Here is a 21,101-nt window from a genome sequence, read left to right on the forward strand (position 1 = left end):
TGGGAGAGTTTGGAGAGAGGAAAGGGAAAGGAGCAATGTTGTAACTGTATTATAATCTCAAAAATAAAATAAAAGGGAAATATTTTAAAAGTGTAAAACAAAAAGAGAAATATACAAAACAAAAATACACGATAATACACGGTAATGATACTATATTAAAATGTCTCCAAGTTAGTACTACACTTCCTAAGATGTGAAAACTATTCATGGTTGCTTTTTTCATCCTTGTTTTATTTAAAGAAAACATGTGTCTCTTATACAGATCTATATTGTATTATAAAATCTGTACAAATAGGGTGAAATGCTTAGATACCACCTGATTATATGGAAATGTATAAAATAAGCTAGAATTACTTCAGAACCCAAAAAGGCTCATTCATTGTTTATTCATTTATACTTATCCATTACTTTCAAGGAATGGAATTTGATATAGGATAATAAAATATTTTCTCTTCACAGTCTTATGCTTCTGAAAGTGTTTATTAATCTAGTATGAATCCAGTTTCACTTTATAATGGATAGTTAAAAAGGGGGGGCTTGAAATTATTTAAAGGTTTGTTAACTTTGCGACTGCTGACTTGGCTAGCCCCAGGCCTGTGATAAACCCTGGCGTTTGTTTAATCTGTTGTTCCCCAGCAGCTGATGCACAGCATGCTCTGCTCTTTGTATTTCTAGTTTTTGTGAATGCTTTGATCAAAATCCGATGATGTCAAAAACAAAACAATAGGATCCGGGGCAGTGGCTGCTAAATGAATTCAAGAAGTTGTTTAAAGCACTGTCCCAGTCGAGAAAATGACTCCTTTCCTTCAAACCAGATCCAAACTGTGCATGCGAAAGGAGAGAGAAACAGTGTAATTTTCACTGTGCTTGTTGAGAACATGTCACCACATCACAACTGATGAATGTCCACTGTGAGCTGTGGAGTCCCAAGGGAGGAGCAGATCATCCTTACATGCTACAGTCCCCTGTTCTACCCCAGGAAGAAGATAATGATTTCTATCTGTTCAAGAGAAAAATTGCTAGCTATTTTTATGGCATAAGTATATCCCACAGGTCACTATTTGACTGTTCTTAGTAGACAAAGCAACAGGACAGGCCACCACTCCCACGGTCTGGAAAATGGTTGATACAGTAAAAAACCAGGGCCCTGGCCCTCAGATCACAAAAGGACAGTTTTGGTGTTTCTCAACTATAGTCAGCTTTGCTACCTATTTCCCAAGAACAGATGATAAAGTCTGCAAATATTTTAGTTATTACCACTTGAATGATGGTCGGCCGGGGTACTGCTAAATCTTCAGGGCACAGCCAGCCCTTCTTCCCCAAAGCCAGCTATCTAGTCCTCAATGGCAGTGGTGCCAACATTGAGGAAGCTGGGTGTAAGAGAGTGTTAGGCAATGGCAGTGTCTCTCTGAAGCTCATTCTCCAGCCCACTTGTGCATGTGGAGAATCTGTTTGGCTTTGAAATTCCAATTGTGCTTTGGCTTATTTATGTCACAGGTTTTAATAAACCTAGTGGTGCTGGCCTCTTTATTTATACTAAGTTAGCCTTCAGTGCATAAGACAACAGATCAATTTGGTATTACATTTAATTGTAGTCAAGTAAAATTCTCCTTAATCTAAGAAATACCTCTGAGTTTCTCTACAGTGAGTCTCTGTAGCTTTGTTCTGAGTCAGGGTGGACAAGTCTCTGTTTAGAAGGAGCTGACCCATATTGGTCATCTTGGAGATACTAAACCAGGAAGCTTCCCCAACTCTGGTTAAGGAATTCTGATTATCAACAGGATAGGGAAACACAGCAGAATGTAAGAGATGCAAGATTGTTTTCCAGGTGAATGAGGAGGCTGCTGGAAATTGGATGGTCCAGCAGAAATGGAAAGGAGACTGGGGATGCCTCTATCAATTTAATACCATAGATAACAGCCTGGTGCAATATGTTTAGAAGGAAATGCTTTCCTGTAATAATCAAAATATAATATAGAATAAAAATAATAAATAGATAGCTCAAAATAATGTAGCAAATAAAGTATTGTTCACAGTATTCTTCATTTTATCTGTATTTATCATTAGATTGTAATACTTTTACCATTCTTGAGATAATGGTATTATGAGCTGACCTGCTGAGAATGTCACTATGTTAAAAGAACTTTCTTAAGTTTCACTGGAACTTAGAAAACAGCATTGAAAATTCCTCCAGTGAGAAATTAGTATTTATTTTCATGCAACGATGATGTATCTTTAAGTTTTTTTTCTTTTTTTTATCTCCTCAACATTGACAACATGACTGATGAACTTGGTAGTCTGGGAAATCTCCAAGGCAATGACATCACCGTGTGTCATTTGTCCCCTGTGTACTGAGAGAAGTCAGAGTCCTCACGGACAGTCAAAGCATCAGAGGCTGAACATGAAGTGGGAAGATTCTCCAAAACAAACATGCGGAAACGTTCTTGTCTCTCAATCCAGATTCTTCTCCTGCAGTTTTAAAGTTGGGATTGGGTCATCATAAACTCTGATTTTCATTTATAATTGCTCAATGATAAGAAAGAGGAGAGAGACAGAGACAGAAGGAAAGAATGAAAGAAAGAGAGGGGGAGAGAGGGAGGGAGGAAGGAAAGAAGGAAGGAGGGAAGGAAGGAAGGAAGGAAGGAAGGAAGGAAGGAAGGAAGGAAGGAAGGAAGGAAGGAAGGAAGGAAGGAAGGAAGGAAGGAAGGAAGGAAGAGGGATCTTGCTTGCATTGGGTATCTCCTTGTGGTTTCCCCGGGTGCCTGATGGAGTCTCTTACACTGTTTTTCTGTTGCCAGCAACTGAAGTACCTACTAATGCTCTCTGGCTCTGAAGGACTGCGCAACATTGGCTACATGTGTTTACCATTATCCCCAGAACTGTCAGATCCCTCCCTCCAGTGGAGGCATTCATGGAAACAGGCCAGAACGCGAGGGAACACAGTTCCGGCACTGAAATTAGCAACCGGACAACATTCCCAGGGAAGCGGCTGAGTTCATTTCTGGCAGAAATCCCACGGCTGCTGGTACAAAATAAAATGAAAGAAACACAAAGGATAAAATGTATCTGGGGAAACCAAAAGGAGACAATATACGTGATTTGCTCTGCCCACCAAAAATCCCCCCACGGGGTCTTTCATTTCATTGATGCTAGGATTTCAGGACGAGGGTGACTTCTCTAATTTTGAAACAGCAAAATGTTTTTGAACCTGGATTTTTCCATGAAGGTTTAATAGGTAAGAGTGGAAACCTTTTGACCTTTGATGAGAATTTTGAGAGTTTATCTCATTATTGTGGTCACAGGATTTGAGAGCTGTCATTAGGGCTGAATTAAATTATAGCAATTGCATCGATTCACCAAACCAAAACAGGGAAATAGGAAGAAGAAAGTTTTCCCAAGTACTGTGAAGAATCTCTTCAAACATGGAGAATCATAGAGACATATTAGCAATTTATAATGTTTCTCTCCCTGTTTGGCTTTATTACAGCATAGTATATATATTCAAATGAAATTGTATTTATAACATGAAAGGTGATCTTTTGATATAGGCACACATTTTGAGCTGTTTATATCAAGATAATGAACTGAATCGGCACTCAAATCACTTCTTTTTTGTTTCTATTTTATTTGATTTGATGCATTTGAGTGTTTTACTTACATTGTAGTTCTTCCACATGCATACCTGATGCCCAAGGAGGCCAAAAGAGGGAACTTGATTCCTGGAACTGGACTTACAGGTTGTGAGCTGCCCTTTGGGAGCTGGGTATCAAACTCAGGTCCTGGAAGAGCAGCTGGTGCTCTTAACCACGAAGTCACCTCTCTAGTCCCTTAAATGATTTCTTTAGTGGTTAAATGTTTAAAATCTGGGCTTGAGAAACGGCTCATGGTTGAAAGTGCTTGCTGCTCATGCAGGGATGCTTGAGTTCAGGTATCAGAAACTATATCAAAACCCTAGTCCTGGGAAGCAAAGACAAGAGTATTGCTGGGCTTCCCTGACCACCAGCCTCTCTCTAGATTCAGTGAGACATCCTGTCTCACAGGAATAAGATGGAGGGTGATACAGAAGGACACCCACCATCCTCCTTTGATCTGAGCACACGTGGCCACAGGTACAAACACTTGTGTGCACTCACCACATATATACACCACACACACACACACACACACACACACACACACACACACACACCAGAAACATTTAATGTCCATTCTTTGAAATTCTTCAAGTAAACATTATTAACTATAGGCATCTGCTGTACAACAGATCCCTTGGGTTTCTTTCTTCTCTCTAACTGAAATTATCTTTGTATCAACACCTCCCTGATCCTCCCAATCTTTCTTTGAGCTTCTTTTAGTATCACATCCAAGACCATTGTTTAGAGGAATGCCGAGAAATTATTTCCCTGTATTTTTTTTCTAGTAACTTAATGGCTTCAGGGCTTACAAAAGAGTCCGTTTTGAGTCGATGTTTATGTGGCATATAAAGATGCACGTTCACTCTTCCATATGTAGATACTTGATTTCCTCAACCAAATTGACTGAAGAGATGGTCCTGCCCCCTTGTGTGGTCTTAATATCTAATTTCTTATGTTCATTTCATGCTCAAATAGGTTGGTAGGTAAGTATAAAACATGATCTCCATTTGCATTTGTGAGATATTGTTAAAACATTAAAATATCAGGGAGGGAATTCAAAGTGTTCTGGGAACCAGGACAATTATACAGTTCCACTAGTAATTTAACTATAAAACTAAATGTATCTTAGCCTTTCAGATCAACTGGCTATACTGTGTATTAATCATTTGGTATTTCACTATTTCATTTGAGTTGAACAACGATCATGAAAATAAGTTTTATTATCCCTTAAAAGACAAGGAAATTAAAGCACAAATCATCATGAAAGAATCCACTATAGAGCCAAGACCCAAGTCTGTGTGTGAGACTGTGAGGGATCACTAAGCACAAAGCCTTTACCTCTTGGACCTACCAACCGGACTTTATTTTCCTGCCTCTTTTTTAGCAAAATGCAATCACATGACTGAATTCCAAGAATTGAAATGTAAAATAGAGGTGATGTTTACTATTTTTTAGAATTTAGGCCCATGAAATTCCAATAAGATTAGAAAAGAACAAATTTATGTAGCATGCCTGAAATTTTTTTAAGAGACTACTTTTAAAACCAGGAAGTACTAATGTCCTGTAAGTAGTCTAAATAGCAGCTTATAGTAGAATACTTTCAATTTCAGAATTTAGGTAGGTTTATCTATTGAGTGAGATGTAGTCTTTATTTTCTTATTTATTGGAGCTGGGTGTGGTGGCACACACCTTTAATCCCAGCACTCAGGAAGCAAAAGAACCTCTGAGTTCAAGGCTAGCCTGGTCTACAGAGCTAGTTCAGGACTCAAAAGGCTACAAAAAGAAACCCTGTCTTGAAAAACAACAATAAGCTATTGGGCTGGATAGATGGCTCAGAGGTTAGGCTGCTCTTCCAAGGGTCCTGGGTTTGATTCCCAGTTCCCATGTGGAATCTCACTATACTGTGTCATTTTACAGTAGCTGGAGGCAAGTGTGCACAGCTACCCTATCTAGAATTCTGTTAAATGTGACAGAAGAACAGGAAGGAAATAGTCTGAGTTCTTGTATCAGTACTTAAAACAAAAACAAACAAAAAACTTACATGCCAATCAGGCATATCTTTTTCTGGAACTTATGCAAATACAAAACTTCCCTTTATAACTGAACCATCATACATTTAGGGGGTTTCTTGAGATAGCAGCTTAGCATTTTATTACATAGGTTACCCATAAATTAACACATCTTTCTCCATTCTGAGAAGGGCTGAAAATACCTGTAAAGAAAGTGGTATACACTAGAAAACCTGCAAGAAACTTTTTAATGAACACTATTTGAACAAGCCAGAGACCTCTCATTAACTCATCTTACAAATCCATTGTATCTTATTTATCTGAATTACCAATAAATCCCTCAAGATAAAAATTTAATTATGAATATTTGAAAAACTGGATATCTTATATTAATACTCATCAAATAGTATTGTTATCTGACATAATTTTTTAAAACCTGTCAGATAGCAAGGAGAAAGAAAGCTAGAAGAATCAGAATTCCTCAGTGGACCATTCAATTTAGAGTAAACAATAGTTGTAATCATGTAAAAATATCAAATTCTTAGGGGTGTTAAACTTCACTTCAGCAAACTATAGTGATAAATTCAAATGACATTGGACTCCTTAAAAAATCAGCATTATGAAGTTTCAGGGTAGCTATATTTGCAAAGAAAAATATTTCTCTAAATCTACATTTTAGTACATCAGTCCTCTTGCATATCATAAAGGAGTTGATAAGCCTTTTGGATAATGCTGGGAGTTTATGGGATGGCTGTAGAAATACAATATCATCTAAAAGTAAGATTTAATGTCTGTGTAGAAAGTAAGGCTGCTCTGGGTGGGGGCTGCAACAGGGGAGCAAAGGCAGCTTCTCCCACAATTGTCAATGCTAGGCCCCTTAAGCGGTCATGGTCCCATGTTGTAGTGGAGGCAGAACCCTAGCATATCTGGAAGAGAGGTCCTTAAGGATGTGAGTGAATGGTGTCACAGATCCAGGAGGAGTCACTGAAATGGGGTGGGGGCCTGAGGCACTGTAATCAGGCACTTGCTTTGCTTTATAGCTATTCTGCTTTGGTTAGGACAGTAATGCCTCTAGTTCTGAGTTCTGATACCGCTGCCAAGGGGAGCGAGGGGCGCAGGGGGGCGGGGGGGACGGACGGGACGGTGCTGGAAAGCACTATATCTTGAGTTATTTTTGTTGTTGTTGTTTTTTCCTGGAGAATTATCCACAGTATAAAAGGATTCTCCGATAGTGTAAAAGAAGTCACTCAGAAGCAAAGCTGGTTGGTGACATCAGGCAAGCACAAAGGCGCCTGGGGGTAGTGGGTCCACTCCAGGGGTGGGGGAGGGAGGAGCTGGCGAGAGATGGCTGGAAGGCTCAGGACTAGGGAGATTCCAGGTCAAGTGGAGGAAATAGTGCACAGACACCAAGAAAGCAGATGCCTGTTCATCAGGAATGTTTCAGGGACCCTGAGCACCTGAATCGTTTGATTCAAAATTAACAGTGGAAAACTGCATCCAGATCCTATCTCTGAGAAGATGGGCCCCTAAAGCACTGAGTTTTGGCCAGCATCATCTCAAGGCCTGAGAGGAGCAGAGCCTCTCAGCCACAAGGACATGGTGACTGTATTTGTGTGTATTTGAAATGGGCGAGTATTGAAATAGTTATGGAAAATTCTTTTTCTTTCTAAAATTTAAATTTTCTGTTTTGCTAACTTGATTGAAGTCTACTTGCCAAATAAGAATGTACATAATTGAGAGGTACAAAATGATGATTCAGTTAATGCCATAAAACATTCTTTTTTTAATAAGAATGTCTAAAGACTTCTCAGCTCTTGAGGTCTGCAGAGCAGGAGAACTTCAACGTAGAAACTCTGCCAGGAGTATTTATTTATTTAAAGACAGGATTTCTGTAGCCTGGCTATCCTGGAACTGGCTTCAGACTTTCAGCCATCCTGAATTGCTGCAACTCTTGAGGTTTTGCTTTGTTTTTAAGGGAGAGCTGGGATGTAGCTCAGTTGGTGCGGAGTCTTCCAATAGCATATAGAAAGCCCTGGGTTTGGTCCCAGCGCTGAATAAAAACACATGTGGTGGCATATGTCTGTGATTTCATGTTTGGGAGTTGCAAGAAGGAGGATCATGAGTTCAAGAACAGCCTCACTTACATAGGGAGTTTGAGGTTAGCTTGGGATTCAAAAAGAAGTAAAGAACTAAAAATTAAAAGGCTAGCAGAAAATGTTTGTGGCTGCCATCCTATTTTTCTTTCCAGTGCACCAAATAAAGTCATTTTCTCTCCTGAAAGCAAAACAAAACAAGGTCCCTATTACTCAGACCAAGTTAACGAACATGTCCATTCCCTTATAAATCCCCCTTGTACAATAAGAATGTCCAAGAACTCTCTCTCTCTCTCTCTCTCTCTCTCTCTCTCTCTCTCTCTCTCTCTCTCATAGACATATGCCCACATGTTGGGATTGAAGTGCCACTACCATGTCCAGCATGGTATCTTCTTTAACATATTTCAAATATTTAATATAATATAGTTCTGTTAGCTGTAGTCATTCCTAGATATATAGGAGTCTCAGCACTTACTCATCTTGTAAGTGAAATTTCTACAGTTTAATGTCTTCCCATTTTGTCTCACCTTCAAACCTCAGGCAACCATCATTCTATGCCCCTGCTTCTATGAGGCTGACCTTTTACGAGTCTACATACATTTAAGCAGTGTTTCTCATTCTGGGCCTGGATGGTTTTCCTTAGCTCTGCCTCCTCTAAGTTCATTCCAAATGTGGCAAATAGTATTTTCTTCATTTTTATGTATATACAATATTCATGTGTGTATGTTACATTTTACTTATTCATTATTTAAAAATCTCAAAAATTTCACTGTCAGTTTTTGTATTCATCTTTTTCATATGTGTTGCATCTTCTATTTCCTTCTTTCTTCCTTTTTCTGCCTCCTTTTCTCCCTTCTTGTCCCCATGCCTTATTCCTCTGTTTTCATCTCTCCTCAAACTCCCAGGAAACTCCATCTCTTGGGAGTCAAAGACATAAGCAAATGTTGCTGAACACAATGAGGACTATGAAAGAAGGCAGAGAAGTGTACTCAAAAGGCTGTTAGAACAGAGAAAAACTGACAGCATCTTCCATGGACAGTGGGGAGGTTGGTACAGACCCTAGCTCTTGGGATGGGCTGTTAGAATGAGAAGCAGAAGATGCTGTAATGTGGACTAATCATGAAAAATTCCTGAGGCTTCCTTATCCCAATGCTCAATCATGGTCAAGAGAAAAACAGGCTGCTGGGACAGCTGCTAGAGGCAGCCCCTCTGGAGGCATCCCTCCCAGAGAGTGAGAGAAGACACAGGATGGGCGTCTCTGCTGAAGGAACCCCTACTCCAGAAGTCGGCTTTCGCTGTGAGCTCCTAAGGTTGGGTATGGATATGATTAGGGTCTGCAATAAGTGACATCTGTTTGCTCTGACCTCTGGGTAATGTGGCGTTTCTTTCTCTGGGGCAGATGCTAGAAAGGTGTTTATTGTGAGTTGACAGGGGTCTTGGTGGGTGGTGAGGTGTGAGTCAAAACTCGACTATGCATTTTGGCATTTTGTCTACAGATGTTTCTCAGATGTTTGTGGGCGGGCATGTCTTTTAATAAAGAAATAACTGAATGTATGTTTCTTTTGTGGAGAAAAGGGAGGAACGTGCATTTACAACTTGCCCTTTTTTCTAATGTCAAAGACTCTTGTTTCATGGCCAGATTGAAATTAGTTGATGTATATATTATCTACAGAGAAAATTTGCTCATGTAAGCAAAATTCATCTGATAGTTTTAAATTATCATGCTGGTGAAGAAGATAAATAGGGCAATAAGGCAAGAATGGGAAATTTCAGGGGGTTCCAGGCAGCAGATTTGTGGTCATCCTTCCAAGGCACACCTCCTCCTTACCTAGACCACAACACTGGTGTTGGGGAGGACCATCCCTGATCCCAGATGTTCACACAGCTGAAGTCAAAGGGAACCTCTTAACTCACAGCCTACACTTATTTATAGCATATTGTACCATAGAAATCAGACATTTTGAGATGCCAGTTTTATGTATGAGAGAGTGATACTTTGTATGATATTAAATGCCTGACCTCTTGAATTAAATAAATATAAAAAATGATTTGCAAAGGAAAGGAAAATGAAGCCATGCTTAAAAATTTTCTTGGGCCAGCAAGGTGATCCAGTGGGAAAAGGGATTTACCATAACGCCAGACCACCTGAGTTCAATTCCCAGAACCCACACAGTAGAAAGAGAGAACCAACTCCCGTAAGTTGTCCTCTAACTCATATGAGTGCATGCATATACACATAAATAAGCAAGCAAATTAATACTAAATGTTAGGCATTTTAAAATTGTCTTCCTTGTATTTTAAGAAAAGTCCATTTGGTTTTTGAGTTCCATAAATATAAAAATTCTGAGGAAATATCCCAGTTTAATTTGAAAAATTCTCCTTAAAACATGTTGCAAACACATGAAAGAAATTTCTCATAGAGATGTTCATCAGATTAAGGGATAAGGAGCTGTGGTAACACATGGTTTCTGAAAGCCAAGAGCTTGGGTGCTATGTAGTTTCCCTGTAGTTTCTCTGATTTGTATTAAAGCTTCTTGAAGTAATATTTTCAATAGATGTTCATACACAGAAAAACAAAAAAAAAAAAGATGTTCACCTTGAGTTCCACTTGTTAGCAATTATATTGTTTACCATCCATCTAAATTTATTTTAGAAATAGCTTTATTATATACAATTAAGGAGATCAACTTATTTTGGCTCACTTATTAAAATTTAGTATTTTAAAAGGAAATATTTTGCCTACTATTGCTGTAATAAATAATGATAACTGATTAATGATTATAATGATGGTTTCAAAAAATAAGGCTTATCTTACCATCGTTACTGATTCTATTCTGATATAAAACAAAAACATTGTCTCTTTAACTTAGCTGTGATATTTTGCCCATTTTCCAGTGTTTCTATGAAAATTAAACAGGAATACAGGAAGGGAAGGCCTGCATCATGGTTGGCTCATTGGCTGGGCTCCTCCCCCCAAGTCATAACAGTGTGCCCTCAGAAGTCTAACGAACAGGATGGATTAACATTTAATGTAGGGACTAGAGAGGTGGCTTAGCAGTTAAGAGCACTGGCTGCTCTTGTAGAGGACCTGGGCTCAGTTCCCAGCACCCACATGGCAGCTCCCAATTGTCTGTAACTCTATTTCTAACTTTCTTCTGATATCCACAGACACCAGGTGTACGTACATATGTGCTGACAAAATACTCATGCACATTTACAAAATAAATTAAAATATTTGGTGGACATGATTTCTTGATTTTAACATTTTGGCACTCTGTTGATGAGCCTTAACTGTTTCATTTCAGGATGTCTGGTAGAAAGTGGGTCTGTCCTCACATGGAAGCCCCACAAAATCGAAGTAGCAGCCACTCAGTTGTCATTGCTCAATCACAGAACTCTGTTTCTCTGTTTATTTTTTCTTCTCTTCCTTTACTCTTCCTTCACTTTGCATGACTGGCCCAGGCTGGGTTGGGACTCACAATCCTATCTTGTGGGCTATCTTAACCTCCTAATCTTCCTGCCTCTATCTCCTGAACTTTCAATCCTGCATTACCATGCTTCTCTTTCTTGTTTTCCATATCTTGTTAATATTATTCCATTTCCTCCATGACTTTCCCCACTTTTTTTCCCCACTTGGGGAGAAAAATGCCTACCTTTTTTCTTAATCTATTGGTATTCAGCAAATGGTCCTGGTGCTGTGGCCTTCACTACTAAGACATGGCTGGGCAGCTGTCAATGTTGGCAAAGCTCTGCATGACATATGGCCCAGTACATTCAGTGTAAATGTGTCAGTCAAGGTAGACATACCCAAAGCATATTGGCAGGAAGTTCTACCCCTGCGCTCAGGGCCAGGTGCTCCCCACATGTGAAGCCTTCCCATCCAGAGCGTTGGGGTTTTCTGCTTGGGAAGAGAGAATGTAGAGATGCAAACTATTGTCCTGGAACTGTTACTCCCCTCTCCCAGTATTCCATTGCTTAGAATACGGGACACAGGTGTGTCTCAGTAGCCCAGGGATGGTAATTCTCTATTTCCTCACAAGTGAAGAAAAATAGTAACAGTGCTGAGTGAAATAACCTAGAGAGCTTTTAAAATTTAATTCTCCTAGTCTCTCAGACAGTGACATAAAGTGATCAGAAATAAAAACTAGTGTCTTACATGTAATAATCATTCAATAAATACTTATGAGTGGCAGTTTATTATTTTATTGTGGCTGAATATACGCTATCACAAACTCTGGTACTAAAAACAATGTCTTTTTTAAGTCATAAATTCAACATGATATGACTGAGATTTATTCTCATAATTTCATGAGGCTGAAATTATGATATTGGGCAACCTGTATGCTCATCTGAAGGCTCAGGAGAAGAATCCATTTCAGGGCCACTCAGACTATTTGTTAAAGTCAGTTTCTCACACAGTGGTTGCAAAATTGATGCTTGCTTTTGGTGGGTGGAGTCTCCCCAAGTTTCTAGACAATGTCTGCATACCATTTCAAAGCCAGCAGCTTTAGAGCAACCTCACACACAACCTTTTTTTTTTTTTTTAATGTATCCTTTCTCTCTGAATTCCTGTGCCTGATCCCTAGATTCAGGTTTTAAAAACTCATATGATCAGGTCAAACTCATCCAGGTAATTGCTGATCTTAATGTCAACTGACTTGAAACCTTAATTACATCTACAAAATTATGATCATTAGCATGCTATCTCATTTGATTTATAAACTCCAGGGACACTCTAGGAGAGACAACACACAGGTGTGGACAGCCAGGGGTCATTTTAGAGATCTACCTAGAAAAGCATCCTGGGCATCTTGGAAAGAGTATGACTTGAGTTGAGCCATACAACTGGGTTCAAGATCAGGCTCTGCTGAGTACTTTGGAGTAAGTTAGGAAGCCTTTCTTCATGTAACATTGAAATGGGGAGTCTAGTCCCCATCCTAGTAACCCCACTGAAAGCCTGTGAGTATCAAATAAGAGTATGTGAGACTCTACATTTTAAAGATCCTCACAGATGCAAGTTAGCATGAGTAAGTTTGGATATAATTTTCCTTCCAAGGGTATGTGAGACCAAATTTCTTAAAACAATGCTAGAAGAGGAGGATGTCACAAGGGCTAAGGAAAGGTTTTCAGAGACCAAGGCTTTGGCTTATGTCCCTGCAGAACACAAGTCACTTGAGTTAATCATAAAATAAGTGAAAGCACATGATGAGCATTTCTCCTTTAATGCATGAAATAGGTGTGAAATTTTTGAAGGTCACTCTGGCAAAAGGTTTTGGCTTCTGCTGTGTATAGTGAGTGTTCTGCATTACCATACCCATGCATTTTCTGAGGAAACTGAAATGGTGCTGAGAAAAGGACTGTTCTTCTTCTAAATGTACCCATGAGGCAGAGACACAGACAGATGGATGGATGTGTTGGCGGAGCCGCAATAAAACATGGAGTTCCAGTGCTAAGAAGGACACTCAGATGCGATCGCCCCTTATGAAGATGTGTGGTCATATCACTTCAACTTTGTCTTCTTGTCAGTACTTTCTCCTCTCCCCACGGGGTTTGGAATCTAGCTGATTTTATTTACACCTACCACTACCCCGAGGAATATGCACCATGAGAAAGGAAGTAAGACCTAAGGGGAAACTTTCTAATAGTGATAGAACGTTATGTGTTCCTACTGAAAAGATTTGGTCTTTAGCTCTTTAGGAAAGATGTCTTAATAGAAAAGATGTCTCCACTACTGATGCCAATGTTATTGCAGGGATCAGACTGGGGTTAATCTCTTCTGGCTCCTTCCTATAATTCTGTTTTTATTCTGGGTTTTTACATTTTATTTATTTTACATCCAAACCGAGTTTTCCTCTCCCTCCTCTCTTTCCATCCCCTCACCCAACCTTGCTCCTGTCCCCCCATTGACTCCTCCTCTGTTTTTGTTCAGAAGAGGGTAGCTGTACCAAATTCAGGGTCTTTTTTGTTTTGTTTTGGTTTTGGTTGGGGGGGGGGGGAGACAGGGTTTCTCTGTGTAGTTCTGGCTATTCCAAAACTCGCTTGGTAGACCAGGCTAGCCTTGAACTCAGAGTGCTCCTCCTGCCTCTGCCTCCTGAGTGCTGGGATAAAAGGCATACCCCATTACTACCCCTATTCCTCTGTTTAATTATGAAGACTTTGGTTTGTGTATTGCTGTTGTTATTGTTGGGATGTTTGTTCCGAGACAAGGTTTCAGACTATAGGCCAGTCTGACCTAGAACACACCATGATCTTTCCACACACTCATGCGAAAACCAGAGTGATCTCACATTTGTACTACTTTTTGACCCTAAAATCCCTTTAAAAGTGTGGAATTATTTTTAAATGGTCCACCTAGCATATTCCTTCACCCTGTCGATTTTTTCTTCAATTCTAACATTTTAAATTCTGGGACACCATGAAGAAACATGGCAGCAGTAGCTTTTAGCAATGAACAAAGACAGAAATCCCATCCCAGGAGCCTGCGTTGATGATGTCTCCTCTCCACTGTCATTTGGATCCACATGCCCATCTGCAACCAGAAAGAGGCATCATCACTTGTAGGGACAATAAGTCAATCAACCTCTTAATTCTAACAGCAAGATGCCTTCAAACACAAACACTATCATTTCCTTTAAAAAAAAAATATAGCAGCTAAAACATCTTAAAAACTTAGCTTATTCAGTGTCTGAGGCTGTGATAAATTTTCTAGAACTTGTTTTATGTACCTAGAGTCATCTAAAATCCCACTCATCACTTTGGTTATTGGTCCTGATGCAAGGATGTTTTGAAGTGGACATTTCTGATGTCACACATTCTCAGACTATTGTTTACAATTGATAACAGACTTACAAGATGCAGGAGTGAGGACTGTGTGACCACGGATGAATCATGATGGTAAATGAGTATAAAGTAGCAGAATGCAGGTTAATGTTTTCCTGCTCCTCATGCTAAGGAAAAATTTGACAATCATTTTTATAGCCAATTAACTTTAGAAATAAAAATATATTAAAAAGACCTCCTGACTGATAGTAACCCTTAAATAATTCATATACCAAGGTGAGACCAGATTCAGTTCTCATACTTTTTTTCTTATAAAGATTGCTTTTGTATTTCTTGATTTTTAAGAAAATCAACCAGAAGTGACATGATTTCCTAAATTGTTCGTAAAGTTTGTATGGCAACCTAAGATGCTGTGTGCAGAATACGAATCAAGTTCTCTCAGGGTATAACTCTCAGATAACAGGGGCAAAGCATAGCCTTACAGGGAACTGAGGATGCTGAGGTACTGATATAGATACAAATCAAGAATTTATTCATCTATGCCTTTTTATTATTTTGAGAATTTCATATATGCATATAGTATGTTTGATCAAATCAACCTCCCCATTCGCTCTCCTCTAATTCTTTCCTTATCCCCACCACCACCATCCTCTCGCAATTTCATGTGGTTTACTTTAAACCCATTGTGTCTGCTTTGTGCTGCCTGGATGTGTACGGAAATGGAACCATCTACTGGAGCAGGGATAGCCTCTCAGGTGGAACATCCCTGCAGAGAACTGACTCTCCCTCTCCCAGCAGCCAATCAAGGGCTTCCCATCTAGGAGTGAGATTCTGTGACTCAGCAATCACCTATCCACATGGGGATTTTGTTTAGCTTGGACTTACACAGGTTTTGCACATGTAGTCACAGTTGCTATAAGCTCATGTACAATTGCCCTGTTCTGTCTGAACAGCACTATTTTTTACTGCAGTTTTCCACTAGCTCTGGTACTTACAATCTCCCCCACTCCCTTCTGTGATGATCTCTGAGAATGGGAAGGAGCCATGAGATATAGATGTGTCATTTAGGGCTAAACTATCCACAGTCTCTTATTCTCTGTATGAATCAGCTCCTATAGTTTCCCCAAGAAGAGATATACTAACATATGGATGTAAAGATAAGTCCTTGTGGAGCAGTTTAATTTTGTGTCCATTTTAGCAGAATAGTAGTAGCAAATTCTCACATTAGGTCCTATGATCTTGGCCCCATTAAAGATACCATACTGAAGTTCCATCTTGTGAAATAGACCTTAAAGACAACAAGAAAATGAATTGGTTATTCCCATAGCATTCATGCTGCCATTGCTTTGGTAGGCCACTCACTATTGTAGTTAGCAGTGTTCACTGCTGAGTAAGACTATTGGTTATTTTATTCCCTTGGTAGCATGCACAGCAGCTCCTAGCATATAAAAATGAACAACTAGGAACTAGGCTTCCAGGTCAATATCAGCTTGATTTCTCCTTGTTCTATGACACAATCATGACATGTATCCAGCAGCAAAGTCTTACCATCAAGTTCTGGATAATGACCAAGAGCAATAGGAATAGTCTGTATTGTTTGGGGAGATTTATGAGTACTCATTAACTGAGGAACAATTGGAAAACAGGTAACCAAGTCCTGGAAACAGGGTTTTTTATTTGATAGCCTTTAGCATTGGGAGAGACACTGTCCCCATGGTTGTAGGGTAACCTACGTTTAAACTGTTTCTATTATCTATCTATCTATCTATCTATCTATCTATCTATCTATCTATCTATCTATCTATCTATCTATCTATCATCTATCCATCTGACTGTCTACCCATCCATCTACCTGTCTGTCTTAGGAATCTTCTATCATAGTATGTTTCCATAGGGTCTTTTCAGAGGTCTTTACCATTAGCTATCTCTCTCCATATTCTTTTTTTGCCTTTGAAAGCCAAAACAGTTCTTAGCAGTAAGACATTTTTGTCTTGTTCCTGATTTTAGTGGAAAAGCTCAAGTTTTTCTCCAGTTAGTATGATGTTAGCTGTGAGCTAGCCGTGTGTTGCCTTTATTAACTTGAGATATGTCCCTCATATCCCTATGTTCTCCAGGACTTTTATCATGAAGGGATGTTGAATTTTGTCAAAGGCCTTTTTCTGCATCTAATGAAATGATCATGTGGTTTCTATCCTTGGGTCTATTTATGTGACAGATTTCCTTTATTGATTTCTGTATGTTGAACTATCCCTTCATCTGTCTTGAATGAAGCTGACTTGATTATGGGAGATGGTTTTTTTTTATATACTGATGAATTGAGTTTTCAAATATTTCATTATGAAGATTAAAGATTAGTTTATAAATTTCCCTTTCTTTTTTTTGAGTGTGGGTTGGATCTTTATCTGATATAGGTATCAGCATAAAACAGGCCTTGTAAGAAGGATTTGGAAGCATTCTTTCCTATTCTATTTTATGGGGTAGTTTGAGAAGCACTGGTTTTAGTTTTTCTTTGGAGCTTGGATAGATTCTGTAGGTTTTTGTGGGTGGGGTAGAATGGGAACTTTCTAATACTGATTTATCTCTTTAAATGTTTTGTCTCTTCTTGATTTAACTTTCATTTGTCATATACATAAAGAAGCTCATACATTTCTTTGAGAGTTTCTAACTTCAAAAGGTTTGAAAATGTGTCCCAAACCTCTGGATTCCACTGGTGAATATTGTAGTATCTTTACATCTTTAATTTCATTAGTTTGAGATTTTCTTCTATTTCTTTTGGTTAATTGGGCTAAGAGCTTGTTAATATTGTTTATTTTTCAAGTAACCATCTCTTTGTTTCATTCGTTCTTTGTTGCTTTCATTTCTATCTGATTAATTTGGACCTTGATTATTTCGCCCTACATACTGGTTTAGGGTATTGATTATTATTGTTTATCTGAGGCCGTAAAGTTCATCATTCAGTTGTTTGAGTTCTCTTTCATTTTTTTAAATGTAGGTGCTTATAGCTCTAAGCTTCCTTTTTAAAACTGCCCTCATTGTGTCTCACAGATTTCATAACACTATATTTTCTTTTAATTCTAGAAAATTATTTTGCTCTCTTTTTATTTCTTTGGTGATCTGTAGCTAGAGTTTTCCTCTCAGAGGGGCCTCAGGCAGGCCCCCACAGCAAATCCAGTTCAAACCATTCCTGCAGTTATAGAGGAAACATCTACTCAGAGCAATTAAATAACCAAATTCCTATTGGAATAAATCATGCTGGTCAGGATGATGAAACAGAGAGAATAGAAAATTCAGGAAAAAACATAAAGAAAAATTTTTGGCAAACTTCTATTAATGAACAAAGACCAAAATTAACAATAAAAATAAATGGTGTTTTGTTGTCTGGTCTGGTAGACACAGGTGCAGACGTTACCATAATTGCACCAGAATTTTGGCATCCAACTTGGCCTCTTCAGGAGGTAAATGTTCAACTGTTAGGAATTGGGACATTATTTCGAGTGAAACAGAGTGCAAGATGGCTTGAATGTATAGGTCCAGAAGGACAGAGAGGAAAATTAAAACAATATGTGGCTAACATAGCTATGAACCTGTGGGGTCAAGACTTGTTGCAACAATGGAATACTCAGATTAACATCCCTCCAATCTCAGAAACAAATAATAAACTGACACATGTTTCTGAGAGAAATATTAGAAGGTATTATTCTCATGAGTGGTCACCATCCATCCATATTATACAAGAACAGGGCGCGACAACTGATGATCTTTCAAAGACACCAATAGCTCTACCTTTAAAATGGTTAACAGACAAGCCTGTATGGGTTCAGCAGTGGCCCACAGTCAGGACAAATCTCTGTCACCCTCCAGTCCCACAGCTGCTCAGACCCAACCAAGTAAACACAGAGACTCATATTGCTTACAAACTATATGGCTGTGGCAGGCTTCTTGCTAACTGTTCTTATATCTTAAATTAATCCATTTCTATAAATCTATACATTGCCACATGGCTTGTGGCTTACTGGCATCTTCACATGCTGCTTGTCATGGCAGCGGCTGGCAGTGTCTCCCCCCTGACTTCCTGTTCTCTCAATTCTCCTCTCTGTTAGTCCCGCCTATACTTCCTGCCTGGCCACTGGCCAATCAGTGTTTTATTTATTGACCAATCAGAGCAATTTAACATATAGACCATCCCACAGCAGTGATCCATTTAATAATGTATTGTAATATCCATGCTTGTGCATATTTTTTTATTATTTCTATTGGTGCTGTTATCTAGTTTTATTCTACTGTGGTCAGCTAAGACACAAGGAATTATTTCAGTTTTCCTGTATTTGTTGGGAAGTATATTATGTTCCCATTTATGGTCTACTTTAGTGAAGGGTCTATGTATTTCTGAGAAGAATGTACACTTTCTTGTGTTTGGATGGAATGTTCTGCAGATAGCTGTTAGGTCCATTTGATATGTAATATCACCTGTCTGTATCATTTCTGTATTTACTTTTTTGAGAAATCTGGATGATCTGTCCATTGGTGAGAGTTGAGTATTGAGGACACCTATTATTAATGTGTTGAGGTTAATTTGTTGCTTAATGAAGTTGGGTGCACCCAAGTTTGGTTACTATTATGAAATGGAATATAAATAATTGATATGTAGATGGTCCTAGGCAACCCCTGTGAAAGGGCTTTTTGACTCCCCAAAAGGGGTCACAACCCACAGGTTGAGAACCACTTGCCTAAGCCCTTCTGGCTTTAAAAATATCCATTGAAAACCTATGTTATTCTAATAGGCCTTCCTTTATATGTGACAGGAGTCTCTCTCTCTCTTGAAGCTTTCTAAATTCTTCCTCTGTTTTGTGCATTTAGTGTTTTGACTATTATCATGATGTGAGGAGTTTCTTTTTTGGTCCTGTGTATTTCATATTCTGCATGCTCTTGCACCTTGGTAGGCAGCTCTTTCTTTGGTTTGGGGGGACATTTCTTCTCTAATCTGACAATATTTACTGTGTCTTTGACCTAGGTGTGTTACCCTCCTCCTAGATCTAGTATCCATAGATCTGTCTTTCATAGTGTCTCAGATTTCCTGCTTATTCCTCTCCTCAGTTGTTTGTTATCAATTTCTTTGACCCAGAGATCCAGTTCTTCTCCCTTGTCTTCAAGCACTGATTCTCTTTCTTCCTCCTGATCCATCTTATTTGGTGAGGCTTTCCAATCAGCTCTTGTTTGATGTACTGAATATCATTTCGAGTTTTATTTTGCTTTATGTTTTCTTCAGAAATTTTAGTTCTTCATTGAATTCTATTTTTGTTTATGTTTTCTTGATCTTCATTCCAGCATTTATTTATATTTTCTTTGAATTCCTTGAACACTTTTGCAATTGCCCTTTTGAAGTCATTGTCTTGTGTGTTATCTAAGTTATCTAAGTTGCTTTTCTCAGGGAACATTACTCCAATAGTACTAATTTAGGGGGAGGACATATTGTCCTTGTTGTTCATGTTATTTGTATTTTTTGTGATGGTGCCTGGGCATCTAAAGTTAGGTTGTTGTTAGGGTTTCATATGGATATCTTTCACACCTTTGTTCAGAAAGACCAAAATCTGTCAAGTTTTAGACCAGCTCAGTGGTGCTTGGGGTTCAGCTTTTGGGATGACTCGGTGTTGAAGTATACATGGGGTATCAGAAGTGGCCCAAATTCATCTGGGCATCGGTACAGTTTCTGAGTAAGTAACTTTCCACAAAGATGGCTTTGGGAAAATTATTGTCAGAAGTCTGTGAAAGCCTCACTGGGTTCTATAGTTGGTTCTCGGATGGTCAAAATATAGGGTCATGGTGGGGTGAGGGTTATTACATAGGGAAGGTTATCTGAGCATGATGGGAATTGTTCTTGGGCATTGGGTATGGAGTCCAGGTGGGGATGGCAGGGCTACACGGGGGGGGGGGGGGGGGGGCTACACAGAATTCCATGCAGTCCTCAGGTGGTAAGGTAAGGCTTATTAATCCATTCTTTTTTTTTTTTTTTTTTTTTTCGGTTTTTCGAGACAGGGTTTCTCTTGTGTAGCTTTGCGCCTTTCCTGGAACTCACTTGGTAGTCCAGGCTGGCCTCGAACTCACAGAGATCCGCCTGCCTCTGCCTCCCGAGTGCTGGGATTAAAGGCGTGCGCCACCACCGCCCGGCATTAATCCATTCTTAAATGTTCCTCTTTCTTACATAAAGCACACTGTCATGTCATCCTCCCTATCCCCCCATCCCTTCTTGAAGCCCATAGACTCCCAGCCAGTGCACAGGTATGGAGGTGGAGGCTGATAAGGCCAGTGTGGCCCAGAAAACCAAGTGTCCAGCTCCAAGATAGTCTCTTGCCCTTCTGGACATTGTAGGCAAGTCTTCTCACATAAGAAATGAATAGTAAGTCGTGTTTTATTTTACTAGTAAATTAAGTTATATAGTGCCTTTTATTCTAGTCTCTTTGGTCAGTAGCCCATGACATCTCAGAATCTGTTGCTTCCATATCTCACAGGCATGCCTGAAACTAAAGTGTTTCTGATTTATTGTGCAGCCCTTAGCCAAAGCTTGTGAAAGAAGAAAATGGAAGAAC

This window comes from Peromyscus maniculatus, chromosome 7, assembly GCF_049852395.1.
Source record: "Peromyscus maniculatus bairdii isolate BWxNUB_F1_BW_parent chromosome 7, HU_Pman_BW_mat_3.1, whole genome shotgun sequence".
Lineage (NCBI taxonomy): Eukaryota > Metazoa > Chordata > Mammalia > Rodentia > Cricetidae > Peromyscus > Peromyscus maniculatus.